The sequence below is a fragment of the Chrysochloris asiatica genome, unplaced genomic scaffold, assembly GCF_000296735.1.
Source record: "Chrysochloris asiatica unplaced genomic scaffold, ChrAsi1.0 scaffold00308, whole genome shotgun sequence".
Taxonomy (NCBI): Eukaryota; Metazoa; Chordata; class Mammalia; order Afrosoricida; family Chrysochloridae; genus Chrysochloris; species Chrysochloris asiatica.
Genome location: NW_006408826.1, coordinates 809,870 through 827,527, shown reverse-complemented (window position 1 = coordinate 827,527; position 17,658 = coordinate 809,870).

Here is a 17,658-nt window from a genome sequence, read left to right as displayed (position 1 = left end):
AAAATACAAATTTAAATCTTTCAACAAACAGTTGCAGCCCTGGATGTGCTCACTCATCTATGCCAAGAAATGGCCAACCATTTGGGAGAGATCAATATTTGTGCCCATTCCAAAGAGAGGTGACTCAATGGTATGCAGAAAACATCGAACAATATCATTAATAGTATATGCAAATAAAATTTTGCTGAAGATAATGCAAAAAATCGCTGCAACAGTACATCAACAGAGAACTGCCAGAAACTTAAGCCAGATTCAGAAGGGTACATAGAACTAGGAATATTATAGCTGACATCAGATAGATCTTGGTTTAAAGCAGAGAACAACAGATGTTTACTTGTGCTTTATTAACTATGCAAAGACTTTTCGACTGTGTGTATCATGACAAGCTGTGGGTTACCTTATGAAGAATGGGTACTCCAGAACACTTAATTGTGCTCATGAGAAAGCTGTACACAGACCAAGAGTCAGTCATTCAAATAGAACAGGGGATACTGAGTGGTTTAAAATCAGGAAAGTTGTGTGACAGGGTTATATTCTTTCACTGTGTTTATTCAGGTCTCTATGCTGAGCAAAAAAATCCAAGAAGCTGGATTATATGAAGTAGAATGTGGCAACAGAATTGGAAGAAGACTCGTTGTTGTTGTATGTGCTGCAGAGTCAGTTCTGACTCATAGTGACCCTGTGAGGCTGTAAATCTTTACAGGAGCAGGAAGCCTCATCTTTCTCCCGCGGAACAGCTGGTAGTTTCGAACTGCTGTCCCTGAGGTTCGCAGCCCGATTCGTAACCACTATGCTGCCAGAGCTCCTCAGCATCCTGCAATAATAAAATCAGATGCTACAACCTTGCTTTCTAGAAGTGAAGAGGACTTAAAATACTTACTGATGAATATCAAAAACTACAGCCTTCAGTATGGGTTGTACCTCAATGTAAAGAAAACAACAGTTTCCACAACTGGACCAATAAGTAACATCAAGATAAATGGAAAAAATATTGAAGCCAAAGAATGAATTTTTCTTGGACCCCCCAATCAACACTGATACAAACAGCAGACAAGAAAAAAATGAGTTACTGCATTAGGCATATCTGCTGCACAAGACCTCTATAAAGTAGTCAAGTGCAAAGATAACAGTTTGAGGAGTAAAGTGCACCTGACCCAAACCATGGTATTTTCAATAGCCTCATATGCATGTATTGATGAAGTAGAGCTATAGTGTTGGAGGAGAATATTGAAAGTACCAAGGACTGCCAGAAAACAAACAAATCTGTCTTGGAAGCAGTATAACCAGAATGCTCCTTAGAAGCCAGGAAGCTGAGACTTTGTCTCTCATACTTTGGACATATTATTAGAAGGGACCCGTCCCGGGAGAAAACATCATGCTTAGTAAAGGGGAGGGTCAGCAACAAATAAGAAGACTCCCAATGAGATTGACTGGCACGGTGGCAACAGCAATGGGTTGAAACATAACAGTAATTGTGAGGATGGGACATAACCTGGCAGTGTTTTGCTCTGTTGTACATAGAGTAGCTATGAGTTGGAACTGATTCTATGGCACCTAACTTCAATAAGCAGATCTGACATAAATTCATGAAAAGAGCATTTCTGAGAAGCAGCGTGAAACAGCCTCCCTCCGTGTTTTTGCCTGTACTTACCATCCCTCTTCTCTTTCAGACAGAAGCAACATTCTTTCCTCTGATTTTGTGAGCTTAGGGTACACAACCTCTGCCATGTCTAGTTCCTGTAGAATCCTTGTTGATCTCTTTCAATTGACAGTGCATTTGGCAGGGCCAGTGGCAATGCTGTATTTATCTCCGTAAGTTAGCCCTGGAAGACACAGGCATTTGTTACATCTAACCTAAGGGGCCAGCTGGTTGTCCCATCCACAGCACTTACCACTCCCTGGTATGACTAGCACATTGATTTCTTTATGATCTATTCTGTCTTCCTCACCAAGATGGAGCCTCCAGGAAGGAATCCCTGGGCTTTCTGCTTCTTCCCTTGCCCTCTCCAGTCTTCAGACACATTACACTCCATCAGAGCCAGTCAGATCACATCACTCCTCTGCTCAAAACCCTACCCTAGCTTTTACTTAGACAAAGGGCCCTGCCTGATCCACCTGCCTCCCTCTCCAGTTTTCTTTCTGACTGTACCGCCCTTGAATATTGCACTCCAGTGACATCTCCTTGCTATTCCTCAAAGGAGCCAAGGATGTTACTGCTTCAGTCCTTGCGTTGGCTATTTCATCTTCCTGGAATTCTCTTTCCTCAGACATCTGCCTAGCTTTCTCTCTCACTTTATGCATCTCACTGCTGTAGTATTACCTCCTCAAAGAGGCCTTCCTTCTTGGAAAGGACAAAATAGGTCTCTTTGTCACTCTCTGGGACTCCCTGGGTGGTGCAAATGGTTAACTGTTTGAATATTAATTGAAAGGTTGGAAATTAAAATTCACCCAGATCTGCCTTGAAATAGTGGTGTGAAGAGGATCAAAGAAGAGCACGTGCCTATGACCAGCAGAGTGTATGGTAGTTAACAGCTATTGAGCCAAGTTACTTTACTTAATTAGGTCAGATAGGGTTAATCTTAATTTGGGACACTGATGCCCTACTGACACCTCTCCCCACATCTGGTTCCAGGCTCCATTTCCAACCTCAGCCTGTTAATTGTCCTCTCGACTCCTGGTGTGGCACTAGGATCAGTACTGGACTTGGAGCAATAAGGTAGGCAGTTCAAACCCACCTTCTGCTTCTCAGAAACCCTATACAGGGTCACTATGAGTCGCAACGGCCTTGACAACACTTAATAACATGCCTGGTAGGATAAGCACTGAGAAGCATAAGGTCAGTGGTTCAAACCCACCAGCTGCTCCTTGGAAACCCTGTACGGAGTCTCTTATGAGTCCTAACCAACTTGAAGGCACTTAACAACATCGTAGTCCCCATGGAGTCCTGCTTTGGCACTATAGAATATGCATTGGACTGCTAACCATGCGGTCAGCAGTTCAAACCCACCAGTTACTCCTAGGAAGCCCTGCACACGGTCGATATGAGTTGAAACTAACTCTTTGGCACTTGACAACAATAGTAGTCCCCATATGGAGTGCTACTGTGGCGCTGTAGGGTAAGCACTGGACTGTTACTTGAAAGGTTGGTGATTCAAACTCACCAGCCACTCTTTGGTAACCCCATACAGGGTCACTGTGAGTGGAAACCTTTTCATTTACTCTTTCTCCTTTTCCTTTACTCTTCACTTTTCCAAGCATAATGTCCTTATCCAGGGACTGTTCCCTCCTGATCATATGGCCCAAGTACGAGAGACTAAGTGTCGACCTCATTTCTATGGATCATTCTGGCTATAATCCTTCTAAGACAGATATGTTTGTTCTTCTGGCAGTCCATGGTATTTTCAATATTCTTCACCAGCACCATAATTCAAATGCGTTGATTCTTCTATGGTCTTATTCATTGCCCAACTTTCACATGCATATAAAACTATTAAAAATAACATGGCTTGGGTCAGGCCCACCTTGGTCATCAAACTGATATCTTTGCTTTTTAAAACTGTAAACAAGTCTTTTACAGCAGATTTGCCTAATGTAATATGTTGTTTGATTTACTGATTGCAGCTTCCATGATTGTTGATTGTAGATCCAAGCAAAATGAAGTCTTTGACAGCTTCAATCTTATCTCCATGTATCAAGATGTTGTTTATTCGTCCAATTGTGAGGGTTTTTTTTCTTTACTTAGAAGTGCAATCCATACCGAAAGCTGTAGTCTTTGATCTTCATAAGTATGTATTTTAAGTTCTCTTCACTTCCAGCAAGTAAGGTTGTATCATCTGCATAACGCCGGTTGTTAGTCTTCCTTCAATTCTTATGCCATGGTCTTCTTCATATACTCCAGTTTCTTGGATTATTTTGAACCAGAAGGTCAGCTCACCAGCCGCTCCTTGGAAGCCCTATTAGAGGGTCGCTATGAGTCGGTACCGACTCAGTGGCACTTAACAACAACAGATTGAATAATATGGTGAAAGTCTACAACCCTGTGACAACACCTTTCCTTATTTTAAACCCCTCAGTATCTGTTTGTTCTCTTAGAACAATTGCCTCTTAGTTTATTTTCATACTCCTCATGAGCACAATTAAGTATTGTGGATTAGCCATTATTTGCATTGCTATTCATTTGTTATAATCCAGATGGTTGAATGCCTTTATATAGTCAATAAAGCACAAGTAAACATCTTTTCTGAAATTCTCTGCTTTCAGCTAAGATCCATTGGACATCAGCAATGATATCTCTCATTCCATGACCTCTTCTTAATCTGACTTAAATTTCTGGTAGCTCCCTGTTGATGTACTATTGAAACCATTTTTGTATTATCTTCAGCAAAATTTTACTTGTATGATTTCCCCATTCTGCTGGTCACCTTTCTTTGGAATGGACATGAATATGGCTGTCTTCCAATCAGCTGGCTAGATAGATTTCATTCAAATTTCTTAGCATGCTCGAATGAGTGCCTCCAGTGCTGCATCAGTTTGTTCAAAGATTCCAATTTGTATTCTATCAGTTCCATGAGCCTTGTCTTTCACCAATGCCTTCAGTGCAGCTTGGACTTCTTCATTCAATACTATCAATTTTTTTTTTAAAGTTTTTATTGTGAATTAAGTGATAGTTTACATGGGAAAGCATTAGCTTTACATCCATCCTATCGTCTTTCGTTTCATTGCAATGATTACAATCCCCTCCATGCATCATCAAACAACTAAAGGGTGCATTCCATAAGCCTGCCCCACCCCCACCCCCCTGGCCATCAGCACACAGCCCCTCTAGCTCCCTGAGTCCAGCGTACCCAGAAAGTCCATCTTTCCATGTCATCATCTGTGCCTCCATCTCTGGCATCACTGCTTTTCTGGATTGGGTCCCACACTCTGCTCTTCTCCCTTGATGGCCCCAGGTACCTCCACTCCTGGATTGTCAAATCAACCGCTCCCTTCCTTTTGTTACAAAATATCTATGTTTACATTTCCAACACTTACAGTCAGTCCTTATAGCAATTATTCACTATTGAACCACAAGAGTCTTATCCCCATCACCTTTCATCAGCCCCGCATAAACAGGTTGGAAACCACTCAGTGGAAATTCTACTTTCCCCCACACCCTCTGGATCTAGGTTCCCTCTTGAAAGCTTATATAAGCCAGTCACTTCTTGCCTTTGTAGCTACCCCCCATTTTGGGTGCTAATGTCTGAGTTGCCCATCCCTGTCAACCCTGTGTACTGAGGGGGTGGGAATGATCATTGCTGTAAAGATTTGTTCCCTCTTTTGAGCTACAACATCCATAAGTATAGGGCAAGTTAATCAAACTGTAGTGGATTACTCTTTTTTTCCTCTTCTTTCTTCTTCTAGTCGAGTTCTGATCATCCAGCCATTGAAGCCAGGTCAAGTGGGTGTTCTGTAAGTATGAATGTTCATGTGCATCTCCCCTCACTTCATATCAGCTGGACACTTCACTCTCCACTCTAGTCCTTGGTGGCCATGTCCCTGTCTCTGGGCCCAGGAGTCCCCAGGATTGCCATACTGCTGGCCAACCAAGTCTCAACCCAGGTTCACAGGAGTCTATTGAACATGGTCAGACTTAGCTCACAACTTCATTGCTATTTCTCCCCACTTCCCCTTATCGGTGACCAACGTGGTCACCAGCAAGACCACATGTCTGCTCGTGTATTCCCCTTGAGTCTCAGTCTTGGAAGTGGGTTTGCCCTGAGGGGACACAACCACTTGCTTTGATGGCTCCCAGGTGAACAATTTGTTTGTTCTTGTAGTAGTCAGTCAGACTGCCATTGTTGTTTTGGGTTTTTTCTGCTGGTCTTTCTTTCAAGAAGTATCTTCTGTTCTTCTAGCCACGCCAGGCTGGTCTGCTTGTCCTTTCAAGTGGAAATTTCCCACCTCAGAAGATTCTGGATGGGGATCAGGATTCTACCTATGGTCTTATGCAATGTAAAGGCTCCACAGGAAGCCTCTTTCAATGGCCAAGTTCTAGCCCCATTTTAGGTATTCCAATCAGTTATAGGCTGAAGACAGACTTACAAGCTTTCTATGGTGATGTTTCTGGCTATTCCTTCCTCTCCCCTGCACGTGTCTATTTTACAATAGTAGGCAAGGGGAACCAAGATTCAAAAGACATCCAAGAATCTTAACATTATTTCCCCTCTTTCGTCCATTCAAACCATGCTTCAATCCCTGTGTCCTACAGTCCTGTTGTTCCAAGGTTGTGCATACATCATTATTGACCTCTGTCCCACTTAGCCCATGCAAACCTGCCTAACTGTTCTCCCATCCACTTTTGTTCTTCCATTCCCCTCTTCCTTCTTGTGTATGGCCCAAACTATTTGGTGTCTATTCCCTACCCTGTGCACCACCTTCCCCTCCCTTCCCTCACCCCACCCTGTACACCCTGGTAACCAGCAAAGAAATTGTTTTTTCCCCCTTTTAGTGTGAGTATTTTTTCTTAAGCTTTTACAATAATAGTCCTATGCAGCCTTTTCTGACTGACTATGAGGTTGGCCCAGGATCGGGCAGTGTTTCGTTCTGTTGTGCATAAGGTTGCTATGGGTCGCTACCGACTCAATGGCACCTAACAACAACAAAAATTTCACTTAGCATGATGTCCTCAAGGTTCATCCCTGTTATGCGGTGGCTTGCAGCTTCCTTGTTATTCTTCAAGGTAGCATAATATTCCATTGTGTGTATGTACCAAAATTTGTCTATCCATTCTTCCATTGATGGGCACTTAGGCTGTCTCCATATTTTTCCTTTTGGAAATAGTGCTGCTGTAAACATTTTCTGTGCATGTATCTACTCATGTTATGGTTCATTTTTTTTTGTTTTGTTTTTTTTAATTTTAATAAATGTTTTATTGTGAATTGTGTGATAGTCTACATGGGAGAACATTAGTTTTACATTCATTCTATCATCTATCGTTTCATTGGCATAGTTACCATCCCGTACATGTATCCTCACCCAACCAAAGGGTGTACCCTGTAAGCCTGCAAACCTCCCCCACACACACACACACACACTACAGTCTTCAGCCCCTTTCCCTCTCCGGATCCCAAGTCTCTAGCCACACCATCTCTTGACATTGTCTTCTCTGCTGCCATCCCAGGCCTCACTGCTTCTCTGGGTACGATCCCACTCTCCGCTTTTCTCCATTGATGGTCCTAGAGTCTTCCACTCCTAGACTGATGGTTCATATTTCTTGTGTATAAATACCAAGTATTAGGAAGTTTTCAGTCCGCTTCTATATTCTGGAATAATTTGAGTAGAATTGGTGACAGCTCTTCCCTGAATGTTTGGTAAAACTCACCTGTGAAGCCATCTGGACCTGGACTTCTTTTGGTTGGGAATTTTTTGATGACCTGATCAATTTCTTCTTTCGTTATGGGTCTGTTCAAGTTTTCTACTTCACTGTGTGTAAGTTTAGGTAGGTCGTATTTTTCTAAAAATGTATCCATCTCTTATAAGTTTTCAAATTTGTTGGAGTACAGCTCTTCAAAGTATTCTGTTATTATCCTTTTGATTTCATTTTGTTCCATTGTGACATCACCCGTATGGTTTCTAATGGGTGTTATTTGTGTCTTCTCCCTCTTTTCTTTTGTTAGTTTTGCCAGTGGTCTGTCAATTTTGTTAATCCTTTCAAAGAACCAGCTTCTTGTCCTGTTGATTCTATAGTTTTTCTGTTTTCTATCTCATTTATTTCTGCTCTAATCTTTATTATTTCTTTTCTTTTGGTGACTGTAGGTTCCCTCTGTTGGTCTGTTTCTAATTGTTTTAGATGCTGTGTTAATGTGTTAATTTGGATTCTTTCCTCTTTTTGGAGTGTGCATTTATCACAATAAATTGTCCTCTTAGCACCACTTTCGCTGTGTCCCAAAGATTTTGGTATGTTGTGTTTTCATTCTCGTTTGTTTCTAGGAACTTTATGAATTCATGTTTAATTTATTTTACCCAGTTGCTTTTCAGCAGGGTGTTATTCAGTTTCCATGTATTTGACTTTGTTTCCGTGGTCTTCTTATTGTTGATTTCTAGTTTTATAGCATTGTGGTCTGAAAAGATGCTTTGTAGTATTTTGATGTTCGTAAATTTATGGAGGCTTGCTTTGTGACCTAACACATGGTCAGTTCTGGAGAATGTTCCATGTGCCCTGGAGAAGAATGTGTAATGTGCTGTTGTTGGGTTGAATGCTCTGTATACATCTATGAGGTCAAGTTGGTTGATTGTGTTGTTTAGTTCCTCTGTAACATTGTCGAGTTTCTTTCTGGTTGTTCTGTCCCTTTTTGAAAGTGGCATATTAAAATCTCCCACTATAATTGTAGATTTATCTATATCTTTCTTCTATTCTAGTACAGTTTGCTTCATATATCTTGGTGCTCTTTCATTGGAAACATAGATATTTATTATGGTTATGTCATCTTGCTCAATTGATCATTTGATCATGAGATAGTTCACAGCTGGGAACTTGAAGCACTACAGTTATCCAAACTGTGAATGAAGCCCAAGTGAAGATTCCTGCCAAGGAAGATAATATAGCAAAAGTTACTTTGCCAGTGGCTGAACATTAAAATGAAAAAAACAGACAGCTATGGACTCTATGATGTTCTTGATGTCATCCCACAACTCTTCTGGTCTTCGGTCATTAGTGTCTAATGCATCAAATGTGTTCTTATGATGATCTGTAAAGTCAGTTGGGATATGTTCTGGGTCACATTTTGGCTTTCATGGACTTGTTTTAATTTTCTTCCACTTGAATCTGAACTTGCATATGCACAATTGATGGTCTGTTCCACAGTCTGCCCCTGTCTTTGTTTTGGCTTATGATATGGAGTTTTTCCACCATCTCTTTCTACAGATGTAGTCAGTTTTATTACTGTGTATTCCATCTGGTGAGGTACATGAGTATAGTTGTCTTTTATGTTGTTCAAAAGGTATTTGCAATCAAGAAGTCATTGATCTTGCAAAAATCTATCATGTGATCTCCAGCATCGTTTCTATCACCAAGACCATATTTTCCAACTACTGGTCCTGTCTCTTTGTTTCCAACCTTTGCATTTCAATCACCAGTAATTGTCAGTACATCTTGATTGCATGTTTGATCAATTTTATACTGAAGAAATTGGTAGAATTCTTCAATTTCATCATCACTAGCTTTAGTGGTTGGTGCCTATATTTGAATAATAGTGGTATTAACTGGTCTTCCTTGTAGGCATATGGATATTATTCTATCACAGATAGCATTCTACTTCATATAGATGGTGAGGGTCAAAGTATGGAATCAAGCCTCATTCTTTTCTGATTTTGAAGTTCGTGCTCATTCCAGCCCTACCATGCTGCTCTCAACAGACCTTTCCTGGATGATAGAAAATGATCCAATTAAGAGGCTATTTTTCAGTAGTGAGAAAGAACTTATCTTTAATCAGCAATTTCTCATTAGTCTAGTTTTTGAAAACCCACTTGAACAATCTCTCCTTGTTTGTTGGCTTTTGTCATTCGAATGCACTCTGAACTTACTTATTATGTTGCCAGGATATCTCTGTAATAGCCAGACTGAAAAGTAAACAATGGCAAAATACCACATTCATCTAGTTTTTAAAACTTTGTGGGAAGCAATTCTTATCTACTGAAATTCTAAAATGAGAAGTAAATGAGAAGTCTATAGTTCTCTTGACACACAACCCCACAATAAACATATGGTGTTGTTGTGGTTGTTGCTGTTGTTAAGTGCTGTAGCATTGGTTCCGACTCATAGCTACCCTGTATAGGATTTCCAAGGAGCAGCTGGTGGCTTTGTATCCTACAAAGTTGACAATACCATACCACGACTCCAAACATGTGGGGTAGGTACCATAATTAGCTCCATTTTACAGATAAAGAAACTGAAGCACAAATAAGTGAAGTGAGTGATCTCAGAGCACATAAACAATGAGTGGTAGAGCAAAGATTTAAACTTAAGTTAGGTCAGTTCTCAAATGTGTTGTCTTGCTGCCACAATTTTAATAATGGACAGTATTTCAATGTGTCAAATAAGCAAGAACTAGGACTAAGTGGAGAAAGCAACATAATCAAAAAGTCGTCTTTGTTCAGGATGGCAACATTGATGCAGCTAATTCAATGGCGAAATTTTATCAAGGATCTGGCATAATTTCCCCAAAGTTCATTCTGTGGAACATTGGTTCTTCAGGATGTCCAAAAAGGTGGTTCTATGGTAGGTTAAATCTAAGAAAGTAAATTATCAAAGTTTAACAGATTTCTTTGAAAAACGATTGTCAGGTTGATTTTAAAATAGCAAAACCTAACTATGTGCTGCCTAAAAGCCAACTATATGCTGTCACTCAAATAAAATGAGACACATAGGTTAAAAATGAAAGGATTAAAAAAGATCATGCTAATACTAGTCAAAAGGAAGCTGAAATTACTATGTTAATACCAGATAAAGTCTATCTCAGAGCTAAAAATATTACCATGCATATGATACTATTGAAAATACCATGCACCATCACATGCACCTTACTCCTCATACTGACATTTTTGCTCTTGAACACTTTAAAGAGGTCTTATGCAGCCAATTTGTCTAATGATTTTGTGACTGCTGCTTCCATGAGTATTGATAGTGGATCCAAGCAAAATGAAGTCTTTGACAACTTCAATCTTTTCTCCATTTATCTTTATTATTTATTGGTCCAGTTTTGAGGATTTGTGTTTTCTTTACATTGAAGTGAAATCCATACTGAAGGCTGTGGTCTTTGATCTTCATCAGTAAGTATAATAAGTCCTCTTCACTTTCAGCAAGCAAGGTTGTATCATCTGCATATTGCAGGTTGTTAATGAGTCTTCCTCCAATCCTCATGCCATATTTTTCTTCATATACTCTAGCTTCTTGGATTATTTGCTCAGCATTCAAATTAAATAAATATGGTAAAAGAATACCCTAGTGTATACCTTTCCTAAATTTAAACCTTTCAGCATCCCCTTGTTCTGTTTGGATGACTGCCTCGTGGTCTATGTACAGGTTCCTTATGGGCCAAACTAAGTGTTCAGAATACTCATTCTCTACAATACTTTCCATAGCTTGTCATGAGCCACACAATCGAATGCCTTTACATAGTAAGTAAATATCTTTCTGATATTCTTTGCTTTCAACCAAAATCCATATGAAGTTAGCAATGATATCCCTCGTTCCACATCCTTGTCTTAATCTAGATTGAACCTCTAGTTATTCCCTGTTACTGTACTGTAGCAGCCATTTTTGAGTTATCTTGAGCAATATTTCACTTGCATGTGATATTAATGATATTGTCTGATGATTAATATAATACTAAGATTTCAGAAATAAATAATACACTGAAAGGATAAAAGAGTAGAACTGAATCAATGGAAGGCTGAATTAGTGTTCTTGAAAATAAATTTGTCAATACTAACCTGCTACAGAATCAATTAGATTAAAAAGGACCAAAAAAAGAGAAGAAATTCTATGAATTTTATGGAACACCATCAGGAGGTATAATTTGTGGGTGACAGGAATTCCAGAACAGGAAGAGACCCCAAAAAAAGCAGAGAGAAATTTGTAAAGAGAAAAGTGTTGTTGGAAGAAAATTTCACAAACATTATGAAACATTAGAAGACATGCTTTCAAGAAACTGAATGCATACTTGATAGACCTCAAAAGACAGTCACCAAGATATACCATAATCAAGCTTTCCAAAACTAAAGGCAAGGAAATAATTCTGAGAACAGCTTCAGAAGGTGGGAGGGAAATATTACCTATAACAGAGAACTAATAAGATTAGCCTCTTGATTTTTTTGGCTGAAACTATGAGAGAAACAAGGCAATAGGATGGTACTCATAAAGTCTGGAAGAAAAAATTGCCATTCAAGAATTGTTGTTATTGTTGAGTGCCTTTGAGTCAGTTCCAACTCACAGCAACCCTGTATAGGGTTTCCAAGGAGCGGATGGTGAATACATCCAGTAAAGTTGTCTGTCAAACACAATAGCAAAATTAACAAATTTCCAGATAAGCAGAAACTAAAGGAATTTGCAAAAACCAAACCCTTACCAACCATCAATGTTAGACAACAAACTGAGATTAACATACATGACAACACCACCCAGATACAGAAATATCCAAAGTGAAATAAACCTACAGAACTGAAAATAAGGAACCAGAGATATCAATTTGTAGTGAAGAAAATTTCAAAGAAAAAATTGAATAGCGTAGTACAGAATCTATAAATGGAGAGGAAGTCAAGTAGATTTCAAGATAGAGCAAACTGTTTTAAACTTAACAAGAAATTAGGAGCTGTGCTACTTGTGTAAAGGTGAAGGCAATATATAAGAGGGATGTTGGGTTGTCAAAAAAAAAAAAAAAAAGATAGATGGAAGGGAAGACATGGGGAGGAGAGCAAGAATTAAAGGCAACAGAAGTTACACAAACCTCCAGTAACAGTGGTCTAGTAATAGGTGCAGAAATAGACATGTAGGCTGAACAGGTGTAGGACGGAGGGTGGGATTATACCAACAAATATATACAGCTTTGTTGTTAATTGCCACTGAGTAGGTTCCAACTCATAGCAACCCTGTATTGGGTTTCTGAGAAGCGTCTGGTGAGTTTGAACCGCCAACCTTGCAGTTAGTCCAGAGGATATTTGTACATGGGTATTTAACTGTGCTAAAAATATATCCATGAATCTGGTGGAGCATACAAGGGGCAAAGTTGTGAAAACTTTTTAGACATAACCAAACACCTTAAAGGAATAATTTGCTGGGAGCTCAGGTCTATAGTTTTGTGGGATACCATGATCAACTGGCATAATATCGTTCACAAAAACAATATTCTACATCCTGCTTTGGTAAGTAGCAACTGGGGTCTTAAAAGCTTAGGGTTCTCAATTCTGTTATATTGATGTATCTTTCATTGTACCAGTTCTAGATTGTTTTGACCATTGTGGGTGTGTAGTAGGTTTTGAGATGGGAAAACATTTCCTACATTTTTATGTTAACAAGATCTTACATATGTATTCTTTTTTTTCAAGGGGGAGGGGTTCTTTCACTGAGCTTAAAAGCATCTAAGATGCAACTATTAGTCTCTTCCTATCCAAAGGAGCTCTGGTAGCGTAGTGGTTACGAATCGGGCTGCGAACCTTAAGGTCAGCGGTTCGAAACTACCAGCCGCTCCGCGGGAGAAAGATGAGGCTTTCTACTCCCGTAAGGATTTACACCCTCGGAAACCCTGTACAGGGTCGCTATGGGTCGGAACCGACTCGATGGCACTTAACAACAACAACAACATCTGGAGGAAAGAATAGTGATGAAAAACAAAAACACAGAGAACCAATTAGTCTAATGAGCACTCAAACACCAGTCTCTGTGATCCTGAGACCAGGACTAGATGGTGCCCAAATACGTGTATAGAGAGGGAGGAAATGTGAAACAAAACTCAGGATGATTTCAAATAAAATAAAAAGACTGAGTTTACTGGTCAGAGATTGGTAGAACACCATGACTATGACCTTTGGTCACCCTTCAGTGAACTCTGCCCTGTGACTCCATTATCAGTCAAATAATAGACAGGTCTATAAGGATAGCAGTAACACAAGTGAGGTAAGCACACCTAAGAATAATTAACCATTTGAATTCAAAAGGACAAAGCTCAGGAGTGTTAGAAAAGGAGGAGTGAAAACAAGAAACAGAGAGGAAATGGACCAAGTGATGTTACTTTTTAAGGATTGCAATCAGTGAAATGAAACAGAATGTGTATGAACTGTTGAATGGAAAACATGACCTGATCTGTAAAAGTTCATCCAATTCACAACAAAAAAATTTAAGAAAATATTTAAAAAGAAATGTGAGGCAGCAATGCCAGAGATATAAGCAGAGACGGTGACGTGGAGAGATGGAGCAGCTGTGGATTCGTGGAGGGAGAAGGGTTGTGTGCTGGCAGCCAGGGGGAAGGCTTGCAGGGTATGCCCTTTGGGTGTTTAAATGATTGCATAATCCTGAGTATTTTGGTGTACATTGAAAAAAAAAGGGGGGGGAGGGATAGAAGCAAATACTGTTGAGTGATGACACATGGAGGGGATTATAATCATTGCAATGAAATGAAATACGATATGATGAGTGTAAAGCTGTTGTTCTCCCATGTAAACTATCTCTCAATTCACAATAAGATATACTTTGAATGCCTCACATTTTGCTGATTGGGCGAGGTCAGTGCTAGTCTGGAGCTACATCCAGAATGCAAACTGGGCCACCCAAGATCAGCAAAGATGTGGCATGGGCATACTATGGAGGCCTTCAGAGCGCATGGACTCAGGCTTCCAAGTCAAAAGGGCCTCAGAAAAGTTATTACCGAGCTGACACTGCAAGATCTCAGAAGGACAGACTGCTCAGTCTGGTGACCAGGGCCGGCTCCATGCACACCAAGGACACGATCACCCGTGCTGAAAATAGTAGCAGAGCCTTTTCCTCCTACATATCACCCCAGTGCCATGTACTAAAAAGCCAAACACCCTCCTTGCTTTAAAGGAGAACAACTGAAAAAAATTCTGTTTATTGCAGAACATAGATGGAAGGATACACTTGGAACTATGAGGTAAAACATTTAAAATGGACAGAAAACCAAATGGTCATCAACTTGTGAATGGATAAACACATTGTGTTATATCCATACCATGGAATAACACTCACCAATAAACAAGAATGGACTACTGACACATGCAACAATATGCTTAATGAAAGAAACCAGACCAAAAAGGAACACAAATGTATGATTACAAGACAATAAAAATCTAGGAAATAGTGGTCAAAAGAGTTCAGTACTGATACAATGAGAGATACATAGATCAATGGGAAATAATTGAGAACCCAGAATTAAATTCTATATCTATGCTCACTTGAGCTTTGATAAAGGGTAGACAGACACTTAGGTGCATCAAAGGATTTTACTGGAAGAGTAAAAAAAAAAACCTGCAGACTGGGAAAAAAATTTTGTCTGTGACATAGCAGATAAGAGGCTACTCTCTAAAAACTACAGAACACTTTAGTGCCTCAACAAGAACAAGACTAATTATCCAATTAAAAAATAGAAGACATGAACAGTCACTTCACTAAAGAAGACATTCAGGCGGCCAACAAACATATGAAGAAGAAATGCTCATGATGATTAGCCATTGGTTGGTTGGTTATGTGCCGTGGAGTCAGTTCCAACTCATAGAAGTAACCCTGTACAAGGTTTCCAGGGCTGTAAATCTTTATGGGAGCAGAAAGCCTAATCTTTCTCCCATGGAACAGCTGGTAGTTTCGAACTGCTGACCTTGTGGTTTGCAGCCTGATTCCTAACCACTATGCTACCAGAGAGATGTAAATCAAAACCCTGTAGCAGCAATGAAATATCACCTTACCCCAGCAATGATAACAAAGTTCAAAAAATCAAAAGCAACAAATGCTGGTGAGGGTGTGGAGAGACTGGGACTCTCCTACATAGCTTGCTGATGGAACTGTAAATTGTTATAACCACTGTGGAAAATGGTATGGCACTGTCTCAAAAAGTTGGAAATAGAAATACCATATGACCCAACAATCCCTCTATTTGATATATATTCCCAAGAAATAAAAGCCATGACATGAGTAGATATATGCACACCCATGTTCTTCACAGCACTATTCACAATAGCAAAAAGATGGAGACAGCCTAAATGCCCATCAATGCAAGAGTGGATAAACAAATTTTGGTACTTACGTACAATGGAATACTAAACAACATTGAAGAATAATAATGAATTTGCAAACATCTCATAATATGGATTAACTAGGAGGACATTATGCTGGGTGAAATTAGTCAATCACAAAAGGATTAATGTTGTATGGGACCACTATTGTAAAATCTCAAGAAAAGGTTTACATGTTTTTTGAAAAAAAAACAAAACATTTTTTGATGGTTACCAGGGGTAAGAGGGAAGGGAGAATAATTCATTGACTAGCAGATAGACATGTGTTAATTTAGGTGACTGGGAAGGTAATACACAAGAGGGAGGTTGGCAGAAGAATGATGAAGACAGATGAAGAAGGCACAGGAAGGAATGCATGAGTTAAAGGAGACAGAGTTCTATCGTTTTTAGAGAGTAGCCTCTTGTGGAAGAAAAAAGAGTGATGGAAATTGAAAATGCTTGGAATCAATGAACCCAGTGAACAAATGGAACACATGAACATCAGTCTCCACAAATCTGAGACCAGGAAAGATAGATGGTTCCCTTTACCAATTGCTAGGAAAGGTATCACATTAGGTCTCAGAGTATGAGAGAGTGTGAAACAAAGGTCAAAATTATGTTTTAAAAAGACCGGGTTTACTGGTCAGAAAGAGACTAGAGGAACCCAAGGCTGTGGCCCTCAGCCATCCTTCAGGTCTAGAATTGAACTCACTCTTGTGACTCAATTTTCAACCAAGTAGCTGATAGGTATACAGGACACGAATAAGTTATGCTCCCCAGGGAATAGTTGACCACTCAAAATCAAAAAGACAACATTTACTTAGGAACAAGGTTCAGAGGGGTTGGGTAGAATGGAAATAGGAATCACAGGGAGGAAGTAGGATAATTGTTTCCATGGAAGGGATTGCAATCATTGAGCTGAAACAAAGTGTATGATTTGTTGAATGTAAAACTGATGATCTTCTCTGTAAACCTTCACTTAAGTCACAATAAAAATTATAATAACAAAAGAGCCATGGCACGAATAGACATATGCACACCCATGATCATTGCAGTATTATTCACAATGGCAAAAAGATGGAGACAGTCTAAGTGCCCATCAGTAGAAGAATTAATTAACAAACTTTGGTAAATACTTAGAGTGGAATACTATGTAACACTGAAAATTAATGATGAATCTGAGAAACGCTTCATAACATAGATGAACCAAAAGAACATTGTTGTTGTTGTTGTTAGGTGCCATCGAGTCGGTACTGACCCATAGTGACCTTATTCACAGCAGAACGAAACACTGACCTTATGCACAGCAGAAAAAAAAACACTGCCCGATCCTGGGCCAACCTCACTATTGTTGCTACGCTTGAGTCCATCAATGCTGCCACTTGGCCAGTCCATCTCGTCGGGGGTCTTCCTCTTTTTCTCTGACCCTCTACCTTACCAAACATGATATCCTTCTCCAGTGACTGATCCCTCTTAACAAGATGTCCGAAGTATGAGAGACGGAGTTTGGCCATCTTGGCCTTCAATGAACACTCTGGCTGTACTTCTTCCAAAATGGATCTATTGGTTCTTTTGGCAACCCATGGCACCTTCAATACTCTCCTCCAAAACCATAACTCAAAAGCATGAATTTTTCTACGGTCTTCCTTAATCATTGCCCAGATTTTACATGCATATGAGGTTATTGAAAATACCATGGCTTGGGTCAGGTGCACCTTCGTCCTCAAGCTGACATCTTTGCTCTCCAACACTTTAAAAACGTCTTGTGCAGCAGATTTGCCTAATGCAATACGTCATTTGATTTCTTGACTGCTGATTCCATGAGTGTTGATAGTTGATCCAAGAAGAATGAAGTCCTTGACAACTTCAATCTTTTCTCCGTTGATAAGAATGTTGTTTACTGGT